The sequence below is a fragment of the Pristiophorus japonicus genome, chromosome 18, assembly GCF_044704955.1.
Source record: "Pristiophorus japonicus isolate sPriJap1 chromosome 18, sPriJap1.hap1, whole genome shotgun sequence".
Taxonomy (NCBI): domain Eukaryota; kingdom Metazoa; phylum Chordata; class Chondrichthyes; family Pristiophoridae; genus Pristiophorus; species Pristiophorus japonicus.
Window position 1 is genome coordinate 87,351,248 of NC_091994.1, and position 7,841 is coordinate 87,359,088.

Sequence of the window (7,841 nt, forward strand, 5' to 3'; positions counted from 1 at the left end):
TCAGGCACGGGAACCAGGGTATATTTATCTTTCTCTAACCCATGCGGCTTAGGCTAATTATATTGTGCCTACTGCTGCTCCACCCCTGGCCACTGGGAAGACAGACGCACCAACGCCAACATCAGTGTTCTCGATCAGGCCAACATCCCCACCATCGAAGCACTGACCACACTCGACCACATTGTTCGCATGCCAGACACAAGACTCCCAAAGCAAGCGCTCCATTCTAAGCTCCTACACAGCAAACGATCCCCAGGTGGGCAGAGGGAATGTTTCAAGGACAACCTCAAAGTCTCCTTGACAAAGTGCAACATACCCAACGTCACCTGGAAATCCCTGGCCAAAGACTGCCCTAAGTAGAGGAAGAGCATCTGGGAGGGCGCTGAGCACCTCAAGTCTCATCGCCGAGAGCATGCAGAAAACAAGCGCAGGCAGCGAAAGAAGCATGCTGCAAACCAGACTCGCCACCCATCCGTTCCTCCAACGACTGTCCCATCTGCGACAGAGACTGTCATTCCCGTATTGGACTGTTCAGTCACCTGAGAACTTACTTTTGGAGTGGAAGCAAGTCTTCCTCGATTTCGAGGGACTGCCTATGACCTTGGCTCTGCTTTATTAAGGCCCAAAAGTGACTAATATACAAAATGGCTGGCCTTTTGTACTTGGGCTGCACACACGTGCATGCAACCCAATAGCCTCCAACAATGACGCCATTTAGTGGCTAGTGATCCCAAAAGTACATACATGACAGATATATAAAAAACTTTTTTTTTACACTGAAGCCAGTTCAATTCAGTTCTTAGTTTAGTAGTTTTAATAGTAAAAGTTGTAAGAGTTTTTTGTCTGGTATGTGTAGAAGGGTGCCTCTGTAAAAAATAGCAAGTGCATCTCTGATAGGGAGAGAGAGAGGTTACAGAAGTTAAGATTGTATGGCTATCCAGTCAGACACAAGTGTTTCACTTAAATGTAAAAGTTTCCCTGAGATTTAAGCCAGCTGGTTCAAATACAGCTACCCAGAAGCAGACAATCCAGGAGGAAATGATAGCACCGCTACAGAGAGCGAGCACCGTCATCCCAGAGGAAGACAAGACAAACAGTCCCTCTATGTCAGCTCGTATTGAAAAGGCTGTAGAAGTTCTGGAAACATTGCTAACTACAAACATATAGGCGTTAATATATTCATCAGACTGGCTGCCTAATGCTTTTAACTTCTATCTAAAATCTAAGGAGTATATTAAGTATCGAATAACTCCACGAGTTTATTTATTCTCAAAGTGAGGATTCAACATGACTGCCAACATTATATACACGGCTTGCATGTGTCTGTCAGTGACCATTAGGACTCCGACAGTTGCGCCCTCTGGCGGCAGGTAAAACCCAGTTAACATACATAACATAATTTCCCCCAAAGTCCTTGGTACTGGTTGTATTTACAAGTTGAGATGGTCAGGGGCCTTCCGCTCCCTGGTTGATCTTTTCAGTTCGAACCCAAGCTTGGGTGAGTTTGTAGGACCTTTGCAGCATTGCGGAGCAGTCGGTCTGACAGGACTATCGGGGATGGTAGGTTCATCTTCGTGAATGACACAAGGGTCAACTGATGATTGGATGTGTGTTGGTTGGTCGATGATGATGTCATCTTCAATTTGTCCTGGGTTGTCTGTGAATCGCAGTTTGGTTTGGTCAATGTGCCTCTTGCACGTTTGGCCATTTAACAGTTTGACAACAAACACCCTGTTCCCCTCGGCCAAAACCGTACCAGCAACCCACTTTGGACCATGACCATAATTCATGACAAACTCAGGGTCATGAACAGCAATGTCACGTGATACAGCCACACGATCTTGGTACCATTGCTGCCGTTGCCTTCTGGTTTCAACATGAACATTGAGATCCGGGTGTATAAGGGAGAGCCTGGTTTTGAGGCCTCTCTTCATTAACAGCTCGGCAGGAGGGACCCATGTGAGCGAGTGAGGTCTTGTCCGGTAACTGAGCAGAATGCGGGACAAGCAGGTCTGTAGGGAGCCGTGAGTCACGCGTTTTCGGTTCTGCTTAATGGTTTGGACAGCCCGCTCCGCTTGACCGTTAGACGAGGGTTTGAAAGGGGCAGACCTGACATGCTTGATGCCATTATGGGTCATACACTCGTGGAACTCCGAACTGGTGAAACATGGTCCGTTGTCGCTGACAAGGACGTCGGGCAGGCCATGGGTAGCGAACTTGGCCCGGAGGCTTTCAATGGTGGCTGTGGATGTGCTGGATGACATGATTACGCATTCAATCCATTTGGAGTGAGCGACCACTATCACTAAAAATATTTTACCGAGAAAGAGGACGGCAAAGTCTATATGGATCCTTGACCACGGTTTGGATGGCCATGACCACAGACTCTGCGGAGCCTCCACAGGTGAGTTACTCAGTTGCATGCAAGTATTGCACTGATGCACGCATAACTCCAAGTCCGAGTATATGCCGGGCCACCAAACGTGAGACCAAGCAATGGCCGCCATCATGACAATGTCTGGGTGGGTACTGTGTAAATCTCGCACAAAAGTTTCCCTACCTTTTTTTGGCACAACAACATGATTACCCCATAACAGACAATCAGACTGAATAGACAATTCATCTTTGCGGCGGCTATAAGGCTTAATTTCATCCTGCATTTCCCTGGGAATGACAGACCAATTTCCATTTAGGACGCACATTTTTACGCTTGACCATACAGGATCTTGGCTGGTCCAGGTCCTAATTTGGCGAGCCATGACGGGTGATCCCTCGCTCTCGAAGGCGTCCATGACCAGCAGCAAGCCTGCGGGCTGCGGCATTTCCACGCCGGTTGTGGGCAATGGTAGCTGGCTAAGCGCATCAGCACGGTTTTCAGTGCCTGGTCTGTGGTGGATGACATAATCATAAGCGGATAACGTCAGTGCCCATCTTTGGATGCGGGACGAGGCATTGGTATTTATACCTTTGCTCTCAGAAAACAATGAAATGAGTGGTTTGTGGTCTGTTTCAAGCTCAAACCGAAGCTCAAACAGGTATTGGTGCATTTTCCTAACCCTGTATACGCATGCTAAGGCCTCTTTCTCTACCATACTACAGGCTCTTTCAGCCTTAGACAGACCTCTGGACGCGTATGCAACTGGTTGGAGTTTGCCTGATACATTGGCTTGCTGGAGCACACAACCAACCCCATATGATGAGGAGTCGCATGCCAGCACTAACCGCTTACAAGGGTCATAGTGTACCAGTAATTTATTGGAACATAGCAGGTTCCTGCCCCTCTCAAAGGCTCTGTCTTGAGATTTGCCCCAAACCCAGTCGTTGCCCTTTCTCAGCAATATGTGCAAGGGCTCTAGCAAAGTGCTCCAACAAGGTAGAAAGTTACCGAAATAGTTGAGAAGACCCAGGAACGAACGCAGCTCTATCTGGGTGTATTCTTGATGGCCTCTGTCTTCGAGTCCGTAGGCCCGATGCTGTCTGCTGCAATCTTTCTCCCCAGGAATTCGACTTCTGGTGCCATGAAAATGCACTTGGAGCATTTTAGCCTGAGTCCCACTCTGTCCAGATGACGTAGAACCTCTTCTTGTGCAGGAGTTCGGTGGCATTGCGACCAGTGATCATCTTGGAACACGATGGTTCTCGGGACGGAGCAAACTCTCCATGTTTCTCTGAAATATGGCTGCCGCTGAGCGAATTCCGAAACAGCATCTGTGATATATAAACAGTCCTTTGTGCGTGTTGATGCACGTCAGTTTTTTTGACGATTCAACCAGCTCCTGTGTCATGTAAGCGGAGGTCAGGTCCAATTTGGTAAACGACTTCCCCCCTGTTACCGTTGCAAACAGGTCATCAGCCTTGGGTAATGGGTACTGAATCTGTATCGAGACTCGCTTGATCGGTACCTTGTAGTTGCCGGAGATCCTGACCCTGCCATCACTTTTCAACATCGGGACAATTGGACTGGCCCATTCGCTGAACTCGACTGGTGATATGATTCCTTCCCGTTGAAGTCTGATCAGTTCGATCTCGACCTTCTCCCTCATCATGTACAGAACTGCCCGAGCCTTGTGATAAACGGGTGTTGCATCCGAGCCGAGGTGGATCTGCACCTTGGCTCCCGTGAAGTTGCCGATGCCTGGTTCGAACAATGAGGGAAACTTGCACAGCACTTGAGCACACGAAGCTCATCCACTGATGATAAGGCTTTAATATCGTTCCAGTTCCATTTAATTTTCTCAAGCTAACTCCTGCCGAACAGCGTTGGGCCATTGCCTGGAACGATCCACAACGATAAATCATGCACAGCTCCATCGTACGATACCTTTACTGCCGCGCTGCTAATGACTGGTATGAGCTCTTTGGTGTAGGTACGCAGCTTTGCATTGATTGGGCTCGGTTTGGGTCTTTTTGCCTTAGTGCCCCACAGCTTTTCAAAAGCCCTCTGGCTCATTATTGACTGACTCACACCCGTGTCCAATTCCATGGATACTGTAATGCCATTTAATTTAACTTCCAGCATTATCGGAGGACTTTTGGTAAAAGAATGTACCCCATACACTTGTTCGGCCTGTACCTCGGGTTGAGTTGCCTGTGCCGCTTGGTCCACACTGGATCGATCATCTTCAGCCACGTGATGTGTCGCAGCACGCTTGCTCGGTTGCGGACACATTCGCTGAAAGTGCCCCATTGTTGCACAGCCTTTGCAAACGTATTGCTTGAATCAGCATTGGTGGGCCCAATGATAGCCCCCACAATGCCAACAAGGCGAGATTTGATTCACCCTCGATGGCGGACTTTGAGCAGTTACAGGTCGTACAAACGCGGACGAGTAGGCCCTGCCATGTGCAGCTCTGCCTGCCGACGATATTATTTTATGTGCAGTACTTGCCGGTGAATTTCGATGCTAGGAAGATATCTGTTTCAAGTTTTCGTCCATGGACTTGCATGCCTGGGCGATCGTGATGACCCTGCTCAGCTCTAGAGATTCAGCAGCGAGCAGCTTTCAAAGGATGACCTCGTGGCCCATGCCAAGCACTAAAAAATCCCGCAGCATTTCCTCCAACGCAGCTCCAAAGTTGAACGGCCCAGCGAGACGTCTCAGGTCGGTGACAAATTCTGCCATGTCCTGGCCCTCGGAGCGATTGTTCGTATAGAAACGATACCTCGCCATGATGATGCTTTCCTTCAGTTTAAAGTGGTTCCGAATCAGCGTACACAATTCACCGTAAGTCTTATCAGTTGGTGAGAGTAGATTGTTGATAAGGCCATAAATTTTTGACCCACAAACGGTGAGGAAAACCGCCCTGCACTTAATTGCATTATCAGTTCCTTCCAACCTGTTAGCTACGAAGTATTGGTCCAGGCGATCAGTGAAATCCTCCCAGTCTTCCCCTTCCATGAATCTCTCCAAAATTCCAACAGACATGGTTACGTGAAAGTTTGCATTTTTAACTCATCGCCAATTGTTAAGTATCGAATAACTCCACGAGGCTAAGTACGGTGAGCTAGTTCAGGCATGACCTTACTCCAGTTTATTTATTCTCAAAGTGAGGATTCAACGTGGCTGCCAACATTATATACATGGCTTGCACGTGTCTGCCAGTGACCATTAGGACTCCAACAGGCGCGCCCTCCTGTGGCAGGTAAAATCCAGTTAACATACATAACAGAGTCCAATCCTAAATTAAAGTGACTAATTTATATCACTCTAAGACACTGATCTCAACTGTAAATCTATAATTAGCAAGCTAGATAATACTGAAATACTGTGATATAAATTAACTGCCTTTGTAACCTCCGTTATTTATTTAGTCAGTTAACCCTATTTACTAATTATTTGCCTACTCAATGTTTAAGTTTAAGATTTTACCAACCTCGGCGGGTCCGTGACTGTTAGATCTCTTAATTTCCAATGAAATACGAACTCCGCTTGTAGTTTTAATGTAACTTTATTTCTGGCAGACAGCAACAAGCTCTTGGCTTTAAGCCAGGTCTTTGTCCTTCTGAGACCACATGGTCAAAATGGCTGTATTTATACCTGGATCAATTTACAGAAAACAACTCGCCTTCTTTGACCTTATTGGCTCAATTAATAGTCTTTTAACCTTTTAATTGGCTCACTACCCAAGGTCCTAAAATGTCAAGCTGATTGATGACTTAATGCAACATGCTCCCACTCACGTAGCATCTCTGACTTGTTGTCTGTGAATTTTCACAGCCTGTCTAAATGCAGCCTGTTTCAGTCCCTATTCTCTATCAATCCCCCCTTTGATTCTTTCACAAACTGAATCATAAAACATCAGGTGTCACTGATTAAACATTCTACAAAATAATTTCAGACATGTTAATAGAGTTTCTTTCTAAAATATGTTGATGTGTTTCGCCACATGTCCGGACTAGTAGCTTCCACACAAATTTACACCAACCCGAGTTCCATCGTGGCCACAATGGAAGTCTGGTTTTCATAGGTTAATTAACCTTATTCCAATTTAATCCAAATCAATATCTTAATTCAACCAGTAAACAACCTTCGCTTAAGCATAACATACCCCTATGCCATGTACAGACGGTCTACTGGGACCTGCTAGGCGTCTCACCTGCGGGACAGCAGCTACAGCCGCCTGGTTGCAACAACATTTAATCAACATAAACAAACAATATAAAAGTAAAACAATTACAACAAATAGAATTAAACCTTCCACCAATGAAGTTCCTATTGAACCTAGCCATTCAGTGGCTCTACTCCACAAAGTGAATGATGGGGATTGCTTAAGTTTTTCTACCTCCTTTTGGATATGCGGCTAAGTGGGTAATTTCTTCGGAGCTATCTGGGATATATGTGCAACACTCAGTTCCGAGTAGGGCGCAAGTACCTCCCTTTTCAGCCAGGATGTAATCAAGGGCCAGTCTATTCTGTAGGGCTACTGTGCGGATTGCTACCATTTCTGCATTGATTTTAACTAGGGCCTCTGAGGTATCATTGGCTACCCGTTCCACAACGGATGCCATGTTAATGGATTCCCTTGCCAGTCTGGCGGTCCCATACCTGGGGATCAGAATGGCAAAGAACCTCTCTGTTTCTGTGATAGCTCTCTTAGGACGGTGTAAATGTTCCGACAGTGAATTTATATGATACATATAAGGCACAATGTAGGCTAAATAGCAGGATCCCATCCAATTCTGGGGCAGCCAAGGGTAGGCCTTGTGGCCACACACCCAATAGGTGCCATTATCCATCTGTTTTATTCAGAATCCCCGTTACGTTAAAAATTCCCACATCGGCCCAGTTTGGACGGTTCCGTGGCTTGATTATATTATAATTCCGGGAGCAGTTACTATACCCCATATTTTGGCCTCCTTTAATGTTTCTAATCAGACAGACCGATTCCCCCGTTCTTCCTATTCCCGTTGTATTAGTGATAACAAAAAATGGGGGCCGTTTGGAATTATTGTAGCACGGTTGGTATCCCCCTTCAAAGGTAGTCAGATTGTAACCTGCTGACTTCCATTTACGTGCCCAGTTTTCCGTATCCTGAAATGCCTGTTTTGTTTTGATTAATTATCCACTCAGCCATTTCCGAGATATTCAAGGGAACTGGCCTCAAGGGAATCCCTCCCTTTGAGTGAATAGGAATATGCGCACACACCCAACAACTAGAAATGTTACCTTGTTTGGCATAAATGTATGACATATATAAAAAGGTATTTACATATAATTTCCTTGTTACTCTACTATTTCCCTTTGGTGCAGAGGGTCGGCTAGTAAGAAGTAGGCCTATGCCTAGAATACCTACAATCAATAATACAGTAAATTTATACATTTTCGCAAAATGTAATTGTCC